We start from the raw sequence: 27,254 nt of genomic DNA, 5'->3' as shown, positions 1-27,254 counted from the left end.
TGTAGTCAAAAGTCACATTGCAGTTGTGTTGCACCGGTGAATGCACTGCTTTCATTTTAATCCATATAGATCAAATAAATGTTCTAAGCTGTTAGGATAACAATGACTCTTCAGAAATTTGTTCTGTGGTTTCACTTTTAGTGAGTAATATGTGTCATCTGCAAATAAAACTGAGTGGGGTTTTATATTTAGATGTAGGCCTAAATCATTTATAAAAAATAGAACCAAGGTTGCACATAAAATGGAACCTTGTAGGACTCCCTGTGAAGTAATTTTCCAATAAGTAATTGTCATTTTTCCATTAATTTTAAAATGCTGGTCTATCTCTTTAGCTATAATTTATTCAGTTATTTCTGTTATGGTACTGGTACAGTATTCATATTTGATTTCCTTTATGACAACCACATGAGTAGTAAGTGTGCATATTTTTATTCAAGCAGTATTTTACTAAATTTTATTATTCACAATATAATTTACAGTCCGTTGATAACCACACTATATTTAATTCACATGGAAATATTTTATTTAATGTGTCATTTTAAAGCTACGACTGTCATCTTTCTAGCAAATGTTTTACTTTTTCCAAAAACGTAATATGTCATAATTTATTCTGAAACAAAATTTTCATGTTTCAGAATGTTTCAATCTTTCCAAATTAAAAAAAATTCCACTACCTAGATAATTCTTAGTTAACTTTGGAAATTCCCATACACATTAAAACTTCCCTGTAATAATGTAGAACCTATTATTTCATTTGCTAATTATGCAACTTTTGGTTAAACCAAGTTACTTCACCGCCTATTGTATGTTTGTACCTCTTATGTTTTCTGCATTTTACTTTAACATTTTAAAAGTAATAATAATGTATTTTGGCATTTTGTAACTTCTACAAATCAGATCCGTAAGTAGGCCTAGTGTGAAAAGCAGCAATCACCACACTGAATGTAGTAAAAAAGTGGACTCTTAATTTGTATGCAAGCATTCAATATGTCAATAAAAAAAAATAATGTAGTTTTCGAGTCTGAGTCCAACAATCATTATGTAAAGTTCGTAGTGAGTCTGTTACATGTACTGTTATTTCATTAAAATTTCCACTAGTGAAATGTTTTGAACTTCTTTTAGTTGGTCTAGCTTACTGACCTGTGGTAAGAGATAGACACTCAAATATTCTAAAAAATGCTCATGATCGAACTAAACTGTGTGCTAATAAATGTGACGGGAAATGAATAATAATAATAATAATAATAATAATAATAAAACCAAACATGCAACACAAACCAAAAGAAATTTTACGAGACAATAGATAACACACACATTAAAATAAACAATCCACCAAACATAACAGACATGGAACACTTCTGGAGCAACATATGGTCAAACCCGGTACAACGTAACAGGCATGCACGGTGGATACAAGCAGAAACAGACACATACAAGATGACACCACAAATGCCTGAAGTGATAATTTTGCAACATGAAGTCACCCAAGCAATTAACTCTACTCACAATTGGAAAGCCCCTGCAAATTTCTGGCTAAAGAAGTTCACCTCAACACATTCACATCTAACTAAATTATTTAACAGTTACATTGCAGACCCATACACATTCCCTGATACACTTACACATGGAATAACTTATCTGAAACCTAAAGATCAAGCAGACACAGCAAATCCAGCTAAATATTGCCCCATAACATGACTACCAACAATATACAAAATATTAACTTCAGTCATTACACAGAAATTAATGACACATACAACACAGAACAAAATTATAAACGAAGAACAAAAAGGCTGTTGCAAAGGAGCACGAGGATGTAAAGAGCAACTGATAATAGATGCAGAGGTGACATATCAAGCTAAAACTAAACAAAGGTCGCTACACTACGCATACATTGATTACCAAAAAGCTTTTGATAGTGTACCCCACTCATGGTTACTACAAATATTGGAAATATACAAAGTAGATCCTAAATTGATACAGTTCCTAAACATAGTAATGAAAAATTGGAAAACCACACTTAATATCCAAACAAATTCAAATAATATCACATCACAGCCAATACAGATTAAGCGTGGAATATACCAAGGAGATTCATTAAGTCCTTTCTGGTTCTGCCTTGCTCTGAACCCACTATCCAACATGCTAAATAATACAAATTATGGATACAATATTACTGGAACATACCCACACAAAATCACACATTTGCTCTACATGGGTGATCTAAAACTACTGGCAGCAACAAATCAACAACTCAACCAATTACTAAAGATAACAGAAGTATTCAGCAATGATATAAATAAGGCTTTTGGAACAGACAAATGTAATAAAAATAGCATAGTCAAGGGAAAACACACTAAACAAGAAGATTACATATTGGATAACCACAGCGACTGCATAGAAGCGATGGAAAAAACGGATGCCTATAAATATCTAGGATACAGACAAAAAATAGGAATAGATAATACAAATATTAAAGAAGAACTAAAAGAAAAATATAGACAAAGACTAACAAAAATACTGAAAACAGAATTGACAGCAAGAAACAAGACAAAAGCTATAAATACTTATGCTATACCAATACTGACCTACTCATTTGGAGTAGTGAAATGGAGTAACACAGACCTAGAAGCACCCAATACACTTACACGATCACAATGCCACAAATATAGAATACATCACATACATTCAGCAACAGAAAGATTCACATTAAGCAGAAAGGAAGGAGGAAGGGGATTTATCGATATAAAAAACCTACATTATGGACAGGTAGACAATTTAAGAAAATTCTTTCTAGAACGAGCAGAAACTAGCAAAATACACAAAGCAATCACTCATATAAATACATCGGCTACACCACTGCAATTTCATAACCACTTCTACAACCCTTTAGATCACACAACTATCAACAGATTCGAAGAAAGTAAATTGGAAAAAGAAAACACTACATGGCAAGCACCCATATCATCTAACACAGCCACACATCGATCAAGACGCATCCAACACGTGGCTAAGAAAAGGCAATATATACAGTGAGACTGAAGGATTCATGATTGCAATACAGGATCAAACAATAAACACCAGATATTACAGCAAGCATATTATTAAAGATCCCAATACCACAACAGATAAATGCAGACTTTGCAAACAACAAATAGAAACAGTAGATCACATCACAAGCGGATGTACAATACTACCAAATACAGAATACCCCAGAAGACATGACAATGTAGCAAAAATAATACATCAACAGCTTGCCTTACAAAATAAACTTATAAAACAACACGTTCCCACATACAAGTATGCACCACAAAGTGTACTGGAGAATGATGAATTCAAATTATACTGGAACAGAACCATTATAACAGATAAAACAACACCACATAACAAACCTGACATCATACTCACCAATAAAAAGAAGAAATTAACACAACTAATCGAAATATCCATACCCAATACAACAAATATACAAAAGAAAACAGGAGAAAAAATTGAAAAATACATCCAACTGGCTGAGGAAGTCAAGGATATGTGGCATCAGGATAAAGTTGACATTATACCAATTATACTATCAACTACAGGAGTCATACCACACAATATCCACCAGTACATCAATGCAATACAGCTACATCCAAACTTATATATACAACTACAGAAATCCGTAATTATCGATACATGTTTAATTACCCGAAAGTTCCTAAATGCAATATAACATATACCGTACAGTTAAAAGGAAGTCACGCTTGATCAAGGTCCGCGTCACTTTCCATTTTTGACCAGACATAACGTCTGAGAAAAGAAAGAAATAATAATAATAATCTTCAGTGATGTGTACATCATTTAATAACAGTTAATCACCATCAATAACCACAAAAAGAATATCAAAATCAAAGAAGAAATTCTATGAGGCAGTGGTATATGAAGCAGGTTGGTGAGTTACAACCCATACATCAAATTAAGAGAAATATTTCCTTATTATGTGAGGTTGCATTTTATTTATTTTGAGATTGTGTGTGAAGCAGAAATTAGATAACAGTAATTTGACAATATCTTTTCTAAATGGCTGACCAGACCACATAAAACATTTACTATATTTTGGCATTTATAGCTACCCTATCAAGTTTAAACCAAATGGCAGTATGTGGTATTATTGACATGAATCTGTGTCAGCTATAATTAAACTAATTTAGCTTCAACATTTCCAAGGAAGTGGTACATAGTAGTATCATGATTCTCTACATGTTTCTCACTGAGAATCAGTTCTTCATATTTTACAAATAGATTTTCATGAGATAGTGTGTATCTTTGCAGCATGTTATGTCAGTTCAGATTTTTGTTTTCCCATTTCTGTGACACTCTGTCATGACAAACAAATCTATAATCACTCACATTGCCATGATATATGTACACTTAATGTAAAGCGTTAATACATTCTGATGAGGATACCATAACCTTATGCATAATTATAGCATAGGTCATATGAATGTTATTTCATACAAAACAGTTCAATGAACAGAAACCTGTCACCTGGACAAATGTTTTGTAAAAAAAGTTCATCACACAATGTTAGAAAAACGTCACTAGAGAGGAAAAAAGAAAAAAAATCAATAATGACTATGGTGGGAATGGGAGTGTTGCGTGTAGTCAGTGGAAAAATAGATAGTGCCATTATCTTGTTTTAAGCTTGGGAAACAACTTTGGTGGATTCACCGGATACATCAGTTAACCAATCAGCTCAGTTCTGTCCGGATTGCATTTAGAACGCGCTCTCACTTTGTTACCCCGCAGAGAGAATTACTAGTGTTCTTTGCATATATTTACCCAATACTGTTCAATGGCATAATCTTTAACTTTTGAGGTCAAAAACTGTTTATTCTACAGAATCATGTATTAAGAATGTTGTATAAAGTGAGTAACTGAACATTTTGCAGCAGCCTCTTCAAGGATGTAAGGATTCTTAAACTTCAGTTATGTTGTTGTTGTTGTTGTTGTTGTTGTTGTCTTCAGTCCTGAGACTGGTTTGATGCAGCTCTCCATGCTACTCTATCCTGTGGAAGCTTCTTCATCTCCCAGTACCTACTGCAACCTACATCCTTCTGAATCTGTTTAGTGTATTCATCTCTTGGTCTCCCTCTACGATTTTTACCCTCCACGCTGCCCTCCAATACTAAATTGGTGATCCCTTGATGCCTCAGAACATGTCCTACCAACTGATCCCTTCTTCTAGTCAAGTTGTGCCACAAGCTCCCCTTCTCCCCAATTCTATTCAATACCTCCTCATTAGTTATGTGATATACCCATCTAATCTTTAGCATTATTCTGTAGCACCACGTTTCGAAAGCTACTATTCTCTTCTTGTCCAAACTAGTTATCGTCCATGTTTCACTTCCATACATGGCTACACTCCATACAAATACTTTCAGAAACGACTTCCTGACACTTAAATCTATACTCGATGTTAACAAATTTCTCTTCTTCAGAAACGCTTTCCTTGCCATTGCCATTCTACACTTTATATCCTCTCTACTTCGACCATCATCAGTTATTTTGCACCCCAGATAGCAAAACTCCTTTACAACTTTAAGTGACTCATTTCCTAATCTAATACCCTCAACATCACCCGATTTAATTTGACTACATTCCATTATCCTCGTTTTGCTTTTGTTGATGTTCATCTTATATCCTCCTTTCAAGACACTGTCCATTCCGTTCAACTGCTCTTCCAAGTCCTTTGCTGTCTCAGACAGAATTACAATGTCATCGGCAAACCTTAAACTTTTTATTTCTTCTCCATGGATTTTAATACCTACTCCGAATTTTTCTTTTGTTTCCTTCACTGCTTGCTCAATATACAGATTGAATAACATCTGGGGTAGGTTACAACCCTGTCTCACTCCCTTCCCAACCACTGCTTCCCTTTCATGCCCCTAGACTCTTACAACTGCCATCTGGTTTCTGTACAAATTGTAAACAGCCTTTCGCTCCCTGTATTTTACCCCTGCCACGTTCAGAATTTGAAAGACAGTATTCCAGTCAACATTGTCAAAAGCTTTCTCTAAGTCTACAAATGCTAGAAACGTAGGTTTGCCTTTCCTTAATCTAGCTTCTAAGATAAGTCGTAGGGTCAAGTATTGCCTCACGTGTTCCAATATTTCTACGGAATCCAAACCGATCTTCCCCGAGGTCGGCTTCTACCAGTTTTTCCATTCGTCTGTAAAGAATTCACATTAGTATTTTGCATCCGTGACTTATTAAACTGATAGTTCGGTAATTTTCACATCTGTCAGCACCTGCTTTCTTTGGGATTGGAATTATTATATTCCTCTTGAAGTCTGGGGGTATTTCGCCTGTCTCATACATCTTGCTCACCAGATGGTAGAGTTCTGTCAGGCTGGCTCTCCCAAGGCCGTCAGTAGTTCTAATGGAATGTTGTCTACCCCTGGGGCCTTGTTTCGACTCAGGTCCTTCATTGCTCTGTCAAACTCTTCACGCAGTATCGTATCTCCCATTTCATCATCATCTACATCCTCTTTCATTTCCATAATATTGTCCTCAAGTACATCGCCCTTGTATAGACCCTCTATATACTCCTTCCACCTTTCTGCTTTGCCTTCTTTGCTTAGAACTGGGTTTCCATCTGAGCTCCTGATATTCATACAAGTGGTCTCTTTTCTCCACAGGTCTCTTTAATTTTCCTGTAGGCAGTCTCTATCTTACCCCTAGTGAGATAAGCCTCTACATCCTTACATTTGTCCTCTAGCCATTCCCGCTTAGCCATTTTGCACTTACTGTCGACCTCATTTTTTGAGATGTTTGTATTCCTTTTTGCCTGCTTCATTTACTGCACTTTTATATTTTCTCCTTTCATCAATTAAATTCAATATCTCTCCTGTTACCCAAGGATTTCTACTAGCCCTCGTCTTTTTACATATTTGATCCTCTGCTGCCTTCACTGTTTCATTCCCCAAAGCTACCCATTCTTCTTCTACTGTATTTCTTTCCCCCATTCCTGTCAATTGTTCCCTTATGCTCTGCCTGAAACTCTGTACAACCTCTGGTTTAGTCAGTTTATCCAGGTCCCATCTCCTTAAATTCCCACGTTTTTGGAGTTTCTTCAGTTTTAATCTACAGTTCATAACCAATAGATTGTGGTCAGAGTTCACATCTGCCCCTGGAAATGTCTTACAATTTAAGACCTGGTTCCTAAATCTCTGTCTTACCATTATATAATCTATCTGAAACCTGTCAGTATCTCCAGGCTTCTTCCATGTATACAACCTCCTTTTATGATTCTTGAACCAAGTGTTAGCTATGATTAAGTTGTGCTCTGTGCAAAATTCTATCAGGCGGCTTCCTCTTTCATTTCTTAGCCCCAATCCGTATTCACCTACTACGTTTCCTTCTCTCCCTTTTCCTACTACCGAATTCCAGTCACCCATGACTATTAAATTTTTGTCTCCCTTCACTATCTAAATAATTTCTTTTATTTCATCATACATTTCTTCAATTTCTTCGTCATCTGCAGAGCTAGTTGGCATATAAACTTGTACTACTGTAGTACGCGTGGGCTTTGTGTCTATCTTGGCTACAATAATGCGTTCACTTCAGTTTATTGTGATTTATGAAATTAATAATGATAAGTAAAAATAATTTTGATATGGATTATGCTTCCATCTTGGATTCAGAATGAAGCTTTATATTCTAGTTCAAAGGACTCAAATTGGGTACTAGCAAACATTAAGCAAGGATAGTAATTTTTTTCTGTTTTCCGCCTTTCCCTTAGTTGATCTAAATTCCTTGAGGTATGTACCGTCTATGCAACTAAATGAAGGCAGCTTGGTTAGTGCCATACGCGTTTTGCTTCTTTTATTTGGGAAGCATCATCAGTGGCCTGAAATACATATTTCCTTTTATACATACAATAAACATATTATGTAGTAGATATAATATACTGCTATAAAGAAAAAACATGACAAACTGTAATATAGCATCATATTATATCTACCACATAATACATTTACTGTATGTATAAAAGGAAACATGGAAGTAGGGCCACTGATGATACTTCCCAAATAAAAGAAGGGTAACGCATATGGTAATAAACAAATTGCCTTCATTTAGTTGCATAGATGGTTCATGCCTCCAGGAATTAAGCAAGTAATTGGAAATCCCCAGATGCTCAAAATTAACTGAAAAGAATGCTTTATCTAGCTCTCTTCCTTTAACTTAGCAAAATGTTTGGACTCTGGGATGTAAATTAATTTGTACACATTATGAACCAGGTTTTTTTAGATGTCACAGAGCTAAATTTCTTAGCTGCAGGCCCACACAGCTGTGACTACAGTGCTGAATGAGAAACAAGCCAGTATACTGTTCAAATGTGTCAACTTCACACATCCTCCAAAAATATTGGAGAGTTCCTAATAGTAATAGAGGACTTTATTGTATACATCAAGACACAGATTTCTGTCTATAAAATTCTGTAAAACCCATATGTAAACTTTGTGAAACATATTGTCTTTTTCAACTTCTTATATGTGTCAAGTTTATGTTGTTATGCAAGCCATATACTAAATAAATAAATCATTAAGTGATGGGCACAATGTTGTAGCCTGTATTGTTGAGCAACACATAAATAAAAAAAATGTATATATTTGACAGCCATGTGTGTTAAATAATTACTTGAAAACCATTGACCCATTCCATACTAAAGGAGTGGAGAAAGCCAAGTAGTAATGATTTGAGACATTGTTGGATGCAGTATTAAATATTGGTTCCTATGTATTGGGGCACAACCTGAAAAGGAGTCAGATCACGGAGGTACCTTACGTTCTTCCAGTGCTGATGTTGATTTGAGTCTTCTCAGGTTTTCTGGCAGATTATCATGTCTGATTGACACAGTATTCTGTCCATCTTGCCGACATTGTTAGGTGCTCCTGATCGGAGGTGTCACATCACCTGCTCCTCCCATTATACCTGCCGCCTACCTCCACCACTCTCCCCTTGTGGTCCATCTCATGGTGCTCTGTCATGCCATCTGCACCCATGTCCATGCCTGTGCCTTCATTTGCACCTGTGAATGTTTGTGAATGGATTAACAGTGTCTAATGCTTCCTCTCCCAATCAAGGACACACTGAGAAAGTGCTACCTTCATTTGCATGGGGTCCCATGCCTTGCTGAGTTGGTAGGCAGTGTCCCTATTAATCAGGTTTTCCCCGTAGCTTGATTTCAGTCACTTCCTTAATGATACTGTCCCGAACCTCGGAGTCTATGTCATGATTTTCATCTCATCATACTTTATGAAGTGCTTGTATCACAGATAGTGCTCAGCTACTGTTGTTTACTGGGTTGTTCCAGCCTAGTGTGGCACTGGTGTAGCACACATTGAATTTCTACTGTTCTGGTTGTCTGGCCAATGTATGACATGCCAAACTCACAAGGTATGTTGTAGGTGTCTGTCTGTCATAAACCTAAGTTGTTCTCTGCACTGCCTAGTATGTTGTTTGTTTGGTGGCTGGGTATGCCACACATACAATGCCAAATTTTGTTTAAATTCTGCTGATCTTCAGAGAGACAGGCCCTACATATGGTATGTACGTTAATGTCTTTGGTTTGTCCTCTTCTCTTTCTTTGTTTGGCACGGACACTGATTGACAAACACTATGTGATCAAAAGTATCCAGACACCTGGCTCAAAATGACTTATAAGCCTGTGGCACCCTCATTCGGTAATGCTGGAATTCAATATAGTGTTAATCCACACTTAGCCTTGATGACAGCTTCCACTCTCGCAGGCATATGCTCAATCAGGTGTTGGAAGGTTTCTTGGGGAATGGGAGCCCATTCTTCGTGGAGTGCTGCATTGAGGAGAGGTATCGTGTCGGTCGGTGAGACCTGACATGTAGTCGGTGTTCCAAAACACCCCAAAGGTGTTCTATAGGATCCAGGTCAGGACTCTGTGCAAGCCAGTCCATTACAGAGATGTTATTGTCGTGAAACCACTCCGCCACAGGCCGTGCATTATGAACAGGTGCTCGATCATGTTGAAAGATGCAATCGCCATCCCCGAATAGCTCTTCAACCGGGGGAAGCAAGATGGTGCTTAAAACATCAATGCAGGTCTATGCTGTGATAGTGCCACAAAACAACAATGGGTGCAAGCCACCTCCATGAAACAGAGGACCACATCATAACACCACTGCCTTTGAATTTTACTGTTGGCACTACACACAATGGCAGATGACTTTCACCAGGCATTCACCATACGCACACCCTGCCATCGGATCGCCACATTGTGTACCATGATTCACAACTCCACACAACATTTTTCTACTGTCCAATCATTCAATATTTATGCTTCTTACACCAAGGGAGGTGTCGTTTGTCATTTACTGGCGTGATTTGTGCCTTATGAGCAGCCGCTCGACCATGAAATCAAAGTTTTCTCACCTCCCACCTGACTGTCATAGTATTTGCAGGGGATCCCGATGCAGTTGGAATTCCTGTGTGATGGTCTGGATAGATGTCTGCCTATTACACATTACGACCCTCTTCAACTGTCCTCTGTCTCTGTCAGTCAACAGACGAGGTCGGCCTGTACACTTTTGTGCTGTATGTGTCCCTTCACATTTCCACTTCACTGTCACATCGGAAACAGTGAACCTACGGCTGTTTAGGAGTGTGGAAATCTCATGTACAGACATATGACACAAGTGACACCCAATTACCTGACCATGTTCAAAGTCCATGAGTTCCGCAGAGTGCCCCATTCTGCTCTCTCACGATGTCTAATGACTACAAAGGTCACTGATATGGAGCACCTGGCAGTAGGTGGCAGCACAATGCACCTAATATGGAAAACGTATATTTTTGGGGGTGTCGGGATACTTTTGATCACATAGTGTAGTGCACATCTGATTTGGGCAATGAAGTAGCCATTTTTATGGAAGACCTCTCAGAGATGCTCAGGTTCAGAGCCCAAGCTGTCTTTGTCTGGTAGGGCGTGTGCCCTGTGGACTTCAAGTGCTCGTCTTCTGAGCAGGATGGTGGCAGCTATTGGAAAAGGGGTACTGATCAGTGTGGTTTGCATGATGACTGGGTGTTGTGTGATGTCCTTAGGTTAGTTAGGTTTAACTAGTTCTAAGTTCTAGGGGACTGATGACCATAGCTGCTAAGTCCCATAGTGCTCAGAGCCAGTGTAGTTTGGCTTGTGGTAGACACTGCACACGCGACCATTTGGTTTGTCTCTCACCTGATCATCAAAGAACATCATCTGTTCATCCTTCTCCAGTTCCGTGGTGAATCTGATATTTGGATGGTATTAGAGAAGCAGGAACTCGCTGAGCTTCACCATTCCACAGGGCCATCTCACAAACATGTAATCCCTGTACCAAATGAAATATGTTGGTTTGTAAGTGGTCAAGTCAGATTCACCAGCACTGGGGACAGAGGACTGCCAATGGCTACACCTTCAGTTCATTTATAATATTGTCCTTTGAACAAGAAGTAGGTGAATGTTAACAAATGCCTGCACAGGTCTTTCAACATAGGGTTGAACTATTCACTTATCACTTCTATCAAATCCTTTAGTAAATGATGACTAACTGAAACCCTCAGCTGCCGACAGGTGTTGTTGATATACCTCGATGTGGACAACTGAAAATGTGTGCCCCGACCAGGATTCGAACCCGGGATCTCCTGCTTACATGGCAGACGCTCTATCCAGCTGAGCCACCGAGGACACAGATGAATAGCACGACTGCAGGGACTTATCCATTGCACGCTTCCCGTGGGACTCACATTCCCAACTGTCCACAATTCTACATATGTAATGTACCTTATAGACATTTGCCCATTCACTCATTACTCGCACACGCTTTGGTGATTCCCATAAGATAAGTCCCTGCAGTCGCGCTATTCATCTGTGTCCTCGGTGGCTCAGATGGATAGAGCGTCTGCCATATAAGCAGGAGATCCCGGGTTCGAGTCCCGGTCGGGGCACACATTTTCAGCTGTCCACATCGAGGTATATCAACAACACCTGTCGGCAGCTGAGGGTTTCAGTTAGTCATCATTTATTCCAGGGAAAAGCTGCACGGTCATCAACAGTATTCTGTTCTTTCGAGAACATTTACTGTCTTCATATAAATCCTTTAGTGGCACTCTTGTGAACAAAGAAACTACATCAAAACTGACCTTCATGTCAGTACCCAAAATGTGTAGGTCCTTCAGACACTGGATGAAGTCCATTAACTCGTGTATCTGGTGGCAGCATTTCTCTTCGTAATGATTGAGCAACATCTTGAGTAACTTGGTGAGGTTCTATGCAGAATTGTTGACTACAGGGCATAAAAGGGTATACCACTTGTGTACTTTTGGTAGCCCATACATTACAGGTGGTACTGGAGCCTGTGTACATACATGCTCAATGATGTTCTCTGGTAATCCTGACACTCTGAGTAGTGCTGTTGTCTTCCTGTCGACCTGGTTACGGGAGTCACTGTCAACACATCTATATGAAGAGTCATCCAAGAAAAGATGAATATTCTTATAATAATCCAGCCTGTCCATAATAACAGTGGCCTTCCCTTTGGCAGCTGGGAGTACTACATTACTGTTGTCCTCCTGTAGTTCCCAGAGGGTTTTCCTCTCATCCCTGGATATACTGGGCTTAAATCATCATATGCCTTTCAATGGACTTCTTCTGCTGAATAAAGTGTCAGTGCTAGTGCAGCTTAATTGTACTGGACTCTTGAAACTTGATAAAGGCAGAATTTTTGATCTAGCCACGAAATTGAGGCTGCTTCTTAGCAGTTTTATCATTGTGTTGTCAACTTCTTCGTCTGTTAGATTGATAACAGTGTGAACTCCTTCAGCTTGATGTTGTTGTTTAGACCATAAATGCTAATGCTCAAACATCAGCATTTGGTGTGTCATTGCCTTCATGTGGAGTGATTCAGCAAGGGACGATGAATCACTATCCACCCACTTCCAAATTTCATGATCTAGGGTATCTGCAAGATGAATGTGTACACTGAGTAGTTCTCTGCACTGTCTCAATCACAATGCAAACAAAAATAATAAATAGAAGAGGACAAACCAGAGGCATTAGCATACATACTATATGCAGAGCCTGTGTCTGTGAAGATCAGCAGAATTCAAAGAAATTTGGAATGAAATGTGTACATAATGTCACCATGACATTGTAAGTATAACATGACAAACAGCCAGAGTAGTATTCAACATTTAGAACACCAGTGCCACACTAGGCTGGAATAACCCAGTAAATCTGCAGATACAAGCACTCCATGAAGTATGATGAGATGAAAATCCTGGTACAGAGTCCTATGTTCTGGACAGTATCATTAAGGGGGCGACTGAAATCAAAAAGGGCAGAAAATATGATAACATGGACACTTAGCAAGGCCTGGCACCCCATGCTCAAATGATTGTAGAGTAATGGCATCTTGTCACAGTAAACTGGGTTTGTGATTGGGAATACAAAGGTAGGACTTCCTCGGCACTTCCTCGATTAGTAGAGGAGACATTACACACTACTAAGACACAGATGAAGGTGCAGATGCAGGCACGACCAACATGACAGATTACCACCAGCCAAACCATAGGGGGTGACTGGCAGGGATTGGGGTCAGGTACAGAGGGAGGAGCAGTTCCTGTGGTACCTCAGTACATCAGGAGTGCCTGATGTAGGGAAGCTACATCAACAAAATGTGTTTCCAAAACCTGAGATACTATCCATGTAACAGTCAAGCCCACAAGTCACGTTTAATTTGAGGAGTGCTTAGCTGTATGTTGTGAGAAAAGTGGAATCCTTCTGTGAAAAATGACTAATATCACTGCTTTTCTGATCTGCAAATTTAGCTGTCTTGCTTACTGACTGATGGTCATGAACATTCACTAATGACATTTATGGACTTGTATATCAACTGCAGGGAGATACATTCCACATAATCTTATCAAGGATGACTTTATGTCCATCCCAAGTCGTTTAGGGATCTGGGTTCTATTATATGAAAGCCTCACATTCTACTGAATTCTCAGAGATCATGTATAGTCCTGTAATCAAAGGCCCATTTTTTGTCTATTCCACAACATTTAGAGATCGAGATTCCAGTATGTGAGAACTTTACACTGTTCTGAGATCTCAGAGATCATGTACAGTCCTGTAATTCTGATCACTTGTCTATTGCCATGCATTTGTTGTGTAACTTTTATTTCAATCATATGTAACGCTCTTGGTCCTGTAATTTTCACAAACATTAGTCTAGTTAACTGAATATTTAATTTATTTTCCTTCAGTTGTGTAGCTCTTGTAAAACTGATTACGATATTTGGGTTGGCAGTGAAGATAATTATTTCTCCTTTACTGATATAAACGAAGGGGGTCATTAATACAGAATAATAATAATAATAATAATAATAATAATAGTAGTAACAACAACAACAATAACGATAAACCTAATATCAAGTAGCATAGCATGCCAGCAGCGAATTTTCCCCAGTCTGAACATGGCGTCTTTTCTGAACTGATGAAGATGCCTAATATGGATTTTTGCTTTCTATTAGTTCAATATGACGTAACCTGCTTGTGTACCTTCAGTCCCATGAAATTAAAGTTTATTCAAGAAATGTTGTGATTTGTGATCTTTCAGAAATCATGCGAAAGTCCAACTGAGAATATGGAGGGAGGGGGGCTGATAGATCAAAAATTCTGAAAAACATATCTTTAGGAATTCAAATTTTTGGGAGATTCCTTCTGTATTTTCTCACATGCATGACTGATTGTAGCAGCTATGTCAGGAGAATAGGCTTTTAATATTTTACTTTAAATTTGAATCAGTTCATGAGAGTTTCTGTTTTAAAGAGGTTTAAGTACATTTCCAATTTCCTGTGAAAAAGTTGGACTAGCACAAAACTGACAGACTGTTTGCGTAACTTGCAGTCACAAACACTGAACTAATTTTCCTTTTCAGCTACCTATACCAACTTCCTCCATCGTGTTAAGGATGTAATTATTAAAAATATTGCTATGTAATAGCATCCTTTCTCATCTGGCCACTTACTTTGATATCTAAATCATCCTGATGCTTGACATATCTCACAGTTTTCCTTATATGGCTTTAACAATGTTTTCACAAATATTTACTTAGTACTTGACATGCAGACATTATGATTTTCTTTGATAGCGATTCTTAAGATGGGTCAATATGTCTACTGTTCAGACAGTTGTACATCTGTGCTTGTTCTAACCATTTTGGACAGATCCACAAGGTTTGTTCAGAAAAGAGATCACTAAATCTATAAAAAGTAACTTATTGATCAGAATAGTAAAATGCATCAAAATTATTCAAAAAAGGACCATCCTACATTGATATATTTTTGCCAGTGAGATTTCCAAGTATTGTATGCTTCTTGGAAAGCTTGAGTTGAACCGTCCTTTAGGGCATGCATAACAGCAGTTTTCATGTTGTCGATGGTCTTGAAATGGTATCTTTTCAAGGGTGTCTTGAGGCAGAGAAACAAAAAAAAGTCTCCTGGAGCGAGGTTGAGGCTGGGGGTGGGTGGAGTGGGGTGTGTGGCTAGGGCACTGTTGCCACATCATTTTTGAGCAGGTAATCACTCACCTAAATAGTGGTCTGACTGGGTGCATTGCTCTGATGTAGCTTCCCAGAACTGGCGATGTGTGGGCTGATGGTTACAATTTCATGAAAGTGGTGTTGAGTATATCCAAGAGTCTGAGTTACATGGTCTGTATTAAAAAGTTCACACACACGATTCATGCTGTATAAACCTTCCGACATTGAAGAGCATTCAGAGTGAGTTTCACCATTGACGCCACTCCAGTTGTCTTGACAGACATTCATTCCTAAATGTTACTCAATCTCTGGAAAATTTTTGGCACTGGACTTGCCAAGTTTCACACAGACTTTCATTGAATATTGTTTCTTAAGTGTGTCTAGAACTGGCTCACCAAACAGAGGTTCATGTAGGGACATGTCCTGACTTTCCAAGACCTTGGAGGAAACTGGGGTTGATCATGCTGGGAAGCTAAAAACATCCGCCAATTAGCACAGGGAGATAGACACACTCCAACCCAATAGGAGCATCAGAATAGAACTAGTGACATTACTTGCTGGACAAACCTTGTCTTTTCCAGCAGCTCAATATTTTAATTCCTTCAAAATTCATGGCCTTTTCATGTTCTGTTACTTCTGTATTTCGCAATTCTTATTGGGATCAACTATTGAAGGTGGAGACATTTATCTAGAAATGTGTCAAAGTTAAAAATTAACATTTAATACACTAAATATAGCACTCCAACATATATTCCCTTAGCTCTTCCAACACTTGACTATTGTGAAGTAATTAATTACCCTGACTTACTTGTCAGAAACTCCATTTAAGTAGCCATATTGTCTATTGAGCCATCTAATCATAAAGATCTGTATATAGGACCAAATATAAAGACATTATCAAGCAAGTAACTTACCAATACACAGCTGTCTTGTACAGTTCTGAAGCAAAGGTTTTCAAATGATACTGAAATATAAGTTTTGAGCAATATTTTTATGCCAGGGGTTTGATTTCTTACAAAGAAAGTAAGAATCTCCTGCAGAGTTGGCTGAAACACTCCACGGAGTTGTTCAGCCACCCAATAGGGAAGGGTTTACTTCCTCCACACACAATGGCCCCTTTCCATACAGAGTATGAGAGTTATGCCTATCGTGTATTTATTGAGAGTAGGGCAGCATTATGATACCCAATGCTGATGCATGAGACACAGCAGAGATCTGGAATTTAATCTAGCACATTGGCACAAAATCTGGTACATAGGAACTTTACAGACCTCAGCCAGGATTCAAACTGGATACCTCTCAACAGAGTACCATTGTACAGGCATACATTTATGATTTCAGCTGTGGGTGGAGGTGGGTACTCCTTTTAATTAAAAACACGGGGGATATGGAAACTGAAATTGCCACAAGTTGTTATTTGCCTACATTTGTCTGTCCAATAATGCAATAGTGCTTCTGAGCTTTTTTAGCTATTGAGGCAGCTAAAACAGACTACCCAGAATATATCCAGAATGAGTAAGTCAAGGTGAGGTTTTCATTAAGTTGTAGCAGACAATGTGGCAAATTTTTTGACATAAGGAAATAATTTTCAATGTTTGTAGCTGTTGACTCATGAGATGAAAATCGTTTTTTAAGTGAAGTACGTACTTTTTCTGCAGCACTGGAAAGTGCCTCTGAGAAGGACTTTAACATATGTGATACTTAATCAAACAGCAAGAAGGTAAAACTGTGCCTGAGCACTGAGAAAAGAGATCCCATAATTAATATTGGTTTTACTGTAACACAAATAAGCAAATACTTAAACAATTCTTTGTGTACCCACTTCTCCCAGTAGTACAAACTGCCCCAGAAACCTGTTTGGTTTCCATGTGACTTGCTATACAACAATGATAGGCAGTAGTTGTTTATATTATTATTATTATTATTATTATTATTATTATTACTATTTTCTTTAGTATCTGTCCCATGGATCATGTGCAGTACAACACACTGTATTGTAATGTTAGACATTTTACTCTTCTTAATTTTAAGGCTATATAGTATTTACTCATATTTATATTCGCACATTCTACTCATAGGTTGCACAAAATTCATGTACCATATACTATGATAGTATCTTAGAGTTTCACATTTATTTTATAATAGTAACATATGTTATAATAGTGACATATGTTACTATTACATGTTATCAAAATATTCTCTTACTGAGTAGATGCCTGTGTCTTAACTGTTCTCTCAATTTTTTCTTCCTTTTTTACATTTGTGATTGATTTTATAGGATGTTCTAGAGTTTTATTCCCATGTGCTAGGTAGGCTTTTGGCATTTGTAAGTGTTTGGAAGCATAACATGGTAATTACCTACTTGCTGTGTGCAGTGATAGTGAATATGTGAATTTTCTCATATTTTATTACTAATCCCCCCCCCTAAATGAACCATGGACCTTGCCACTGGTGGCGAGGCTTGCATGCCTCAGTGATACAGATATACAGATAGCCGCACCATAGCTGCGACCACAACGGAGGGGTAGCTGTTGAGAGGCCAGACAAACATGCGGTTCCTAAAGAGGGGCAGCAGCCTTTTCAGTAGTTGCAGGGACAACAGTCTGGATGATTGGCTGATCTGGTCTTGTAACATTAGCCAAAATGGCCTTACTGTGCTGGTACTGTGAACAGCAGAAAGCAAGTGGAAACTTCAGCCATAATTGTTCCCTAGGGCATGGCATGCAGCTTTACCACATGGTTAAATGATGTCCTTCTCTTGGGTAAAATATTCCAGAAGTAAAAGTGTCTCCCCATTCAGCTCTGCAGGTAGAGACTACTCAGGAGGATGAGCATTATTAGGAGAAAAGAAACTGGCATTCTATGGAACGGAGCATGAAATGTCAGATCCCTTAATCAGGCAGGTAGGTAAAAAAATTTAAAAAGGGAAATGGATAGGTTAAAGTTAGATATGGTGGAAATTAGTGAAGTTTAGTGGCAGGAGGAACAAGACTTCTGGTCAGGTGAATGCAAGGTTATAAATGCAAAATCAAACAAGGGTAATGCAGAGTAGGTTTAATCACGAATAAAAAATAGGAATGTGGATAAGCTACTAGAACAGCATGGTGAATGCATTATTGTAGCCAAGATACACACAAAGCCCATGCCTAAACAGTAGTACAAGTTTATATGCCACCTAGCTCTGCAAACGATGAAGACATTGAAGAAATGTATGATGTGCTAAAAGAAATTATTCAGATAGTTAAAGGAGATGAAAATTTAATAGTAAAGGGGGACTGGAATTTGATAGTAGGAAAAGGAAGAGATGGAAAAGTAGTAGGTGAATATGAATGAAAGAGGAAGCCACTTAGTAGAATTCTGCACAGAGCATAACTTAATCATAAGTAATACTCGGTTTAAGAATCGTGAAAGAAGGCTGTATACATGGAAGAGGCCTGGAGACACTGGAAAGTTTCAGATAGATTATATAACGGCAAAACAGAGATACCAGGTTTTAAATTGTAAGACATTTCCAGGGGCAGATGCGGACTGCGAAAAGGTAGGAATTTAAGGAGATGGGACCTGGATAAACTGAAAGAACCAGAGGTTGTAAAGAGTTTCAGAGAGAGCATTAGGGAACGATTGACAACAACAGCTGAAAGAAATACAGAAGAAGAATGGGTAGCTTTGAGAGATAAAATATTGAAGCCAGCAGAGGATCAAGTAGGTAAAAGATGAGAGCTAGTAGAAATCCTATGGTAACAAAGGAGATAGGCCTACTGAATTTAACTGGTGAAAGGAGAAAATATAAAAATGCGGTAAATGAAGCACGTGAAACAGAATACAAACATCTCAAAAATGAGATTGCCAAAAAGTGCAAAATGGCTAAGCAGTAAGACAGATACTGCCTACAGGAAAAGTAAAGAGACCTTTGGAGAAAAGAGAACCAGCTGTATGAACATCAAGAGCTCAGATGGAAAACCAGTCCTAAGCAAAGAGGAGAAAGCAGCAAGGTGGAATGAATATATACGGGGTCTACACAAGGGTGATGTACTTGAGGGCAATATTATACAAACGGAAGAGGACGCAGATGAATATGAAATGGGAGATATAATACTGCGTGAAGAGTTTGACAGAACAATGAAAGACCTAAGTCGAAACAAGGTGCCAAGAGTAGACAACATTCCATTAAAACTACTGGTAGCCTTGGGTGAGCCAGTCATGACAAAACTCTTCCATCTGGTGAGCAAGATGTATGAGACAGGTGAAATACCCTAAGACTTCAAGAAGTATAGAATAATCCCAATCCCAAAGAAAGCAGCTGTTGACAGGTGTGATAATTACAGAACTATCAGTTCAGTAAGTCACTGTTGCAAAATACTAACATGAATTCTTTACAGGTGAATGGAAAACCTGGTAGAAGCCAACCTCGAGGAAGATCAGATTGGATTCTTTAGAAATGTTGTAACACGCGAGGCAATACAACTTATCTTGGAAGATAGGTTAATGGAAGGCAAATCTATGTTTCTAACATTTGTAGACTTAGAAAAAGCTTTTGACAATGCTGACTAGAATAATCTCTTTCAAATTTCGAAAGTGGCAGGGGTAAAATACATGAAGCAAAAGGATATTTTCAGTTTGTACAGGAACCACATGGCAGTTATAAGAGTCTAGGGGCATGAAAGGGAAGCAGTGGTTGGGAAGGGAGTGAGACAGGGTTGTAGCCTATCCCTGACGTTATTCAATCTGTATACTGAGCAAGCAATATAGGGAACAAAAGAAAAATTTAGAGCAGGAATTAACATCCATGAAGAAGAAATAAAAACTCTTGAGATTTTCCGACAACATTATAATTCTGTCAGATACAGCAAAGAACCTGGAAGATTAGCTGAACAGAATGGACAGTGTCTTGAAAGAAGGATATAAGGCAAACATCAACAAAAGCAAAACAAGGATAATGTAATGTAGTCGAATTAAGTTGGGTGATGCTGAGGGAATTAGATTAGGAAATGAGACACTTAAAGTAGTAAATGAATTTTTTTATTTGGGGAGCAAAGTAACTGATGATGGTTGAAGTAGAGAGGATGTAAAATGTAGACTGGCTATGGCAAGGAAAGCATTTCTGAAGAAGAGAAATTTGTTAACATCGAGTATAGATTTAAGTGTCAGGAAGTCGTTTCTGAAAGTATTTGTATGGAGTGTAGCCATGTATGAAAGTGAAACATAGGCGATAATTGGTTTAGACAAGAAGAGAATAGAAGCTTTTGAGATGTGTGAATGCTGAAGATTAGAGGCGTAGCTCACATGCGTAATGAGGCGGTACTGAACAGAATTGGGGAGAAGAGGAATTTGCAACACAATTTGACTAGAAAAAGAAGTCGACTGGTAGGACACATTCTGAGGCATCAAGGGATCACCAATTTAGTATTGGAGGGAAGCGTGGAGGGTAAAATTCGTAGAGGGAGACCAAGAGATGAATGCGTTAAACAGATTCAGAAGCATGGACGTTGCAGTAGTTTTTCAGAGAATAATAGACTTGCACAGTATAGAGTAGCATGGAGAGCTGCATCAAACCAGTCTCTGGACTGAAGACCACAACAACAACATTACTTATTTCATGTTTCTCGATTAAAAGTGAACTTTCCTAGGATGTACATACAGGGGAATGGTGATATCTTTAATTTTTTAAAGTGAAGACCTACATAAATCTCTAACACTCTTTCCAGTAACGATTCCAATACCTCTCTTTTGTAATTTGAATGTACTCTGTGCTGCAAGAGAGTTACCATGGACTAAGACTGGATATCTTACACGAGAATGAGCATAAATGTGTAACATGCACTGGGTCATTCCATACAAATCATCCAATAAAAAATAAATTTTACACCCACCTCCTTAGATTTTCATGAAATTTGGCTCAAATGGTTCTAATACCATCCTGACAACACCTGCAAATTTTTTTTGCTGTATCTCTTATAGTTTTTTTTAAATGAATTTTTAAATTTTTATGTTTTGCGTTTTCCGAACCTTCGGAAATGGTAAATTTAATTTGTATTCAAAACTTTAAAATTGCTTATCTTAAAAACTCTTTTAGATAACATCATGAATTTTTGCAGCAAGTTTATTTATTATACATATTTGAAGATAAAAATGATACTATTAAAATATATTAATATTTTCTATGAAAAAAAATATATGTATTTTTTTTTTTTTTAACGGATGTTTTGTTTCATAAGAATTGCAATATCTAGAGTCTCAGAACTGATAGAATGCTCAAATTAGTTTTAATTTACTCTTAAACATATAGGCTACTTGATAAAACAAAAATAATGATGGCTTTTTAACATGTTTATTAATTATAGTAGATTACATTAGAATTATGTACAAAGATAGTGTACTTATGACACTTATGTATAACCCAACTGATTGCTTGAAACATTGAATTTTTTGAGTAATTTTGTCTTTTTAATAAACATTAATGCTGATTCAAACTGTTTTTCCACTTCATCCAAGAGCTTTCTGTTCTTTTGATACAGTCTTTTTTGAAGTAATACATTCTTCCAGTGCCGCTTGATTGAGGTGCGTCTACTACACAGACTATGTGCTCCAAAGGCACTACGCAAGAATCTTCTCTTTCAGGCCAATAAATGGTGCAGCTTGTCCTGAAGGATGTAGAAATAGAATTTCTGCATCTTCTTCATCATTGAATATTGTTTTTACCAGTCCAAAGTACCAGTTATCGTCATAATTTGCAGCCATATAGCTATTTATGGATGGTTCAACACGAACCCAATCAGATGAAGAATGGAAAGAAAAGACTAAGGAGGGTTTTACACTATCTGTAGTCCTTCTAATTTCAAGGCTGTTTGTTGGAAGTGGTTTGAAGTTATGAAAACTTCTTGTTCCAGAAATGGTTCGGGTTGCTGAAAAACATTTTTTTAGTTTTAACCGTAGCAAATCAGCGTCTTTTTTTGTCAATAAAGTGAAAATGAATGTTTTCAATATTTTTTTCACAAAACTTTTACACATCGATTGCTGTCATTATTTGTTCTTCGTCTGAAAGCTGTAGACTGGCTTTCCTTAAAATTCTTTTAATAGTTCATCCTAGGCCATCACAAATTGACTTCCCATGACTTGTTGCAAAAAAAGTGTGTTGGGCCTTCAAATTAAAGTCTCTCAAGTGTTCAGTCAAATTTTTAAAACTGTTTCTATTTTTGTACTGCCCAGCACAACCATCTGTAAAGTAGTGAACTGAGTCAATGTCAGTATGATGTAATGACAGCCACTTTGTAATTTATTTTTGTACAAAGTTAACAAAACCAGTGTCATGTTCTTGGTCATCACTAATAAAACAGTGGTTGGAAACAAAAACATTGTTTTCCTCATTTCTTAGAAAAACTCCAACTGGGTGTAGAGTACAACTACCTCTATTCCAGTGGTAACTTTGGATCTCATTTTGTATAACAAAGGAATAATTTTCACTGAAATCCATCACAATAATTGCTGTTTTGGGTGGTGGGTCTTCTTTCAATCTTTTAAAGGCTGCTGATTGGGATTTTGCTATAAACGAGTGCGGGGTGAGCTTTTCCAATGACCTAACCAATAAAGAAATGTAGTCTTCAACAGTGATAGACTGTTTGATCATTTCTGCCCTGTCTGTGTTAACCCACTGACTGATTACAATTTCTTCTTCTAAATCATAATCTTCACTTAGTTTTTCAGTTAAGTACTCAGTTAGTGCAGTATTTGCAGGACAGCTGTCGCAATGATGTAGCATGCAGTTTTGGTTTTGCGTGTTGCACACAAGCATCTTAATTAGGTCTTTATAAGATTCTTCAATTTTCACAGCATCCAGTAATAGTTTAACATTCTGGTGGATACTGCATACACATACAGTGTGTGTGCCTGCAGCACCAGCAAGAATACACCATTTAGGTCTCAAGAAACAAAATTTTGAAAATCCTACTTCTACCTCGGGATTCTCCCATTAGAAAGAAGTTCTCTCAAGATACACAAAATGAGTCTTTTTTGCATGTACAAATTTTTTTGAACACTTACTTTGTCTTTTGTTCCAGATAGCACTCTGGAACTTTCATCCTTTTTATAAAAAATCTGTTACAAGTCTTACTGTATTTTCAGAAAGATTTTTACCTTTTTTTGGACCAGGAGTTTCCAAAATACCCTTTTCAGATTTTAGCTTTCTAGCTTGTCGCACCATGTACTCACTCACATTAAATTCTTTCATCACTTTATTTCGACTCCAAGAATCTGGAGCCAAGGTCAGAATCTGGATTTTTCTAGACCTCCCAACAGATGAAATCTTCTCTTTCATAAGAGAAATCATTACATCAAAATCCTTTGCTTTCTCAACCACACTTTTATCTCCTTCGTCATCATCAGAACTTGGTGCATCATATTTTAATGCTTTTGAAACCGCCTTTTTTGCAGTCTTATCAATACTGCTAACCTTCCTTTTAAAATAAGACCCTTTACTTTGTTCTGACAAGCCATGAAGCTTTATCGGTGTTAAACCTAAATTATCAAGAGCAATGTTTGTTTGTACGAGGGATTCATTTCTGGATTCCAATGATTCTAATTCACCCATTACTTCATCATCTGTTTCACTTTCATTGACTTCAACTCTTAATTTTTCCTCACAAAAGTTACGGCATGTTGAGCAAAGCTTTTGTCCAGGTTTTATGCTAATATTTTTTGTCAGTAATTGTTTAGAAAGATCCAAGCCTACACTTCTCAACGATTTTTTGATGGGCTTTTTGTGTTTTTTAGTGGGTCTACACATGTTGTTTGATACTTTTCAAAAACATTTAAGAAGTAGTAGCTGTGGTGTGAACATATATTCTTAAATTCACACAGATTAATTCCAGATCGTAAGTGGATCAAATCTTTTTCTTCCTCACTCAATTCAGATACCGGTTGTAACTTTTTTGAAGGTGTGTAGGTTGTTTGGAAACAGTCAGATTTTTTAAATAACCCTACGCACAAGGTTTGAATATCTGACATACTGATTTCACTTTTGGTCTGATTACTGTTCTGGTTACTTTTATAGGATATTTGAAAAGAATCTCTGTAAACTAAGTAACAGTACTTACTGAAAGCTCAAATAAACATAATAAAATACTATCCAAGCACTATTTAACACTGTAATAATTTTTTACTTTTTATTTTTAAAATATAATTAATATTATTTTAAAAATCAGATAACTATTAAACAAGTTAAAAGGGCAACATAATTTTTCTTTTATCTAATAGCCTATACAATTAAGAGTATTTTAAAACAAATTTGAGCTTTCTACCAGGTCTGAGACTATAGATATTGCAGTTTGTGTAAAACTAAACATCCTAAACATCCGTTAGCTAAAAAAAAAAAAAAAAAAAAAAAAACTATAAGAGATAGAGCAAAAAAATTTTACAAGTGCTTTCAGGATGATAAAAGAAGTAATTGTACCAAGTTTCATCAAAATCTGACATGGTGGGTGTCAAGGCCTGGGTGACTTGACATGGAATGACTCCACTTATTACTTATTTACGCAGGGTTCTTAGGGTCCTTACAATACAACAATAGTTACAAAGCTTTGAATTAACATGTGTCTAATGCATGTCGGGTTCATTGTTATTCTGGATTCACAGGCTGAAGAATTTAGCCTCCTTACTATTTACAGCTGGTTGAATACTAAAAGTGATACATTGATATTGGACACTTCAGTTTTGTTCATAACAAAAATTTAATGATGCTGTTTTACTGTCATTAAAAAGTATCTAGTTTATCTGGGTTCTAGCCGACTGTCATCATTTTCTACCTGTATTATAATTGCCATGTCATCAGCAAACAATACTTTTCTTTTTGCCTCAATATTTAGGAATGAGTCATAAATACAGATAAGAACTAGAGGTTTGTGTACTGATGCTTGATGAATGCCAGAGGTGAATGGGTCTGAATTGACAAGCACACAGGAACTAGTTTAGTGTTGCAGTATGTAAACCATAAGTTAACTCTTCGGATACGATCGCTGAAACAGCTCAATCGGAAGTCCTTATACCACAGTGTCTAATTGTCCTAATGAGATTGGCGTGGTCAACCATGGCTAATGCTTTTATTAAGTCTAGGAATATTCCTATTACTTGACTTTTATCATCCAGAAGTTTTAGAACATTGTGCACACTGTCATATATAGCAGTGTGATTTTTGGCTTCTAAAGCCATGCTCTAGTGAGCTGGCATATTTTTGTTCCCAAGGTTTTTCAACCAAATATTTATTTATTTATTCATCCCTCTTTAAGCATTTGCATGCAATTGATATCGTCATGAACTATGTAAAAGAGGTTTTATAAAGGCACATATACGATACAAAAAACAACACGTGGTAAATAAAGATTCCTCCACATTGTTAAATATGGAATTATACATTGGTAATTTAATAAGTATCACGCAATAAATTAATAAAGGATATACACAAAAATTTGCAAATATGGTAACAGTATAAATATTAGCTGAACATTATTTAGTTACTTGAACATTCATTACAAGATACTAAGGGGCACAAAAAAGCATAGAATGAAAGTAGGTAACATTGCCTGCGCAAGTAGTGTGTTGAAAAGCTTTAGTCCTACATATTTGTAACTGTTTTGTGTTTTATTACGTCGAATTGACGGTATACTTGTTTTATAAATAAAAACTGTCTTTTCTTGCTGCACTGTGTTCTATATCTCACAGACTCTCTTTATTTTACGGTATCTTCAGTAGTGTATAGAATGATACAGTTTTGTTTTGATATATGTTATTTGTAAATTTTAAGGCAATTCACATTCCGTTTTAAGTAAATACGTGGTTACTTACAGTTCTTTGCGGTTTTGGTCGGCATTTGCGTTGCCTCTCAATTGGTCACAGGCTGCAGGTTACATCAGAACTTCACATACGAAATATAAGAACGTTTTCATAATTCGAACTTTTTTTTTCTTTACTATTTACATACTGTTTGCCCTTCCTGACACGGCGCACTATTAGTTTTCTGTCAGTAATTGTACATATTTAATCAAAAACGCAACTACTGTCAGTTCCTCATGTCTCATCCTGTTTGCCCGGTTTGTATACGCACGTTGCCAACCTAACGAAGTGTCTGCTGGAAACTAACGTCATAACGTGTGTGTGTGTGTGTGTGTGTGTGTGTGTGTTGTAGAATGTCGAATATGAATGTAATAGCTCTCAGAGAGTGGTTGAAAGTTCTGGTGTTCAGCTTATTTGAGTTTTGGTTGAAATGATTTGTGGAGAGGTTCATGGGCAAGTGACTGGTATTATCATTACTATCATTATTATTGTGATAATAATCCTCTATTGGAGCATTACTCTATTAATTTATCTACTAGTGTAAACAATGAGTTGTTTGGAACGTAAACTTGATCAATTAACAGGGTTTTCTTTTCTGCTTTGGTTTTCTGCATGTGATAATTTTGTTGCAGGGTTAGTAGGTGTTTTTTATTGTTGATTATAATTATTTTCATGTCTTATTCTTCTCAAGTGGTTGGTTTGTAATTGTGTTCCCTTAGGTGTTCTACAAATGTGGAGTGGTTTGCCTTATACTTCCAGGCTCTCATCTGTTCTTTGTATCCGACATCATATGCTCTGCCTGTTTGTCCTGTGTATCTGCCATCACAAGAGCTACAC

General features: G+C 37.2%; 1 long non-coding RNA gene and 1 other non-coding gene across 2 annotated transcripts in view; one reads left to right on the top strand and one right to left on the bottom strand.

Annotated features, from left to right (window-relative positions):
- The window catches only part of LOC126248572 (uncharacterized), a 35,586-nt gene extending 8,919 nt beyond the window's left edge, over positions 1–26,667 (bottom strand). The window contains exon 1 of the long non-coding RNA XR_007545510.1: positions 26,430–26,667. This is a non-coding gene — a long non-coding RNA (uncharacterized LOC126248572). The remainder of the gene's footprint in view (positions 1–26,429) is intronic.
- On the top strand, positions 11,927–12,000 carry Trnai-uau (transfer RNA isoleucine (anticodon UAU)). The gene has a single exon. It is a non-coding gene; the product is annotated as a tRNA-Ile (tRNA).
- Positions 26,668–27,254: the final 587 nt, after the last annotated feature.

Source organism: Schistocerca nitens, chromosome 3, assembly GCF_023898315.1.
Source record: "Schistocerca nitens isolate TAMUIC-IGC-003100 chromosome 3, iqSchNite1.1, whole genome shotgun sequence".
Taxonomy (NCBI): Eukaryota; Metazoa; Arthropoda; class Insecta; order Orthoptera; family Acrididae; genus Schistocerca; species Schistocerca nitens.
This window is presented reverse-complemented; position numbering and strand designations above follow the sequence as displayed.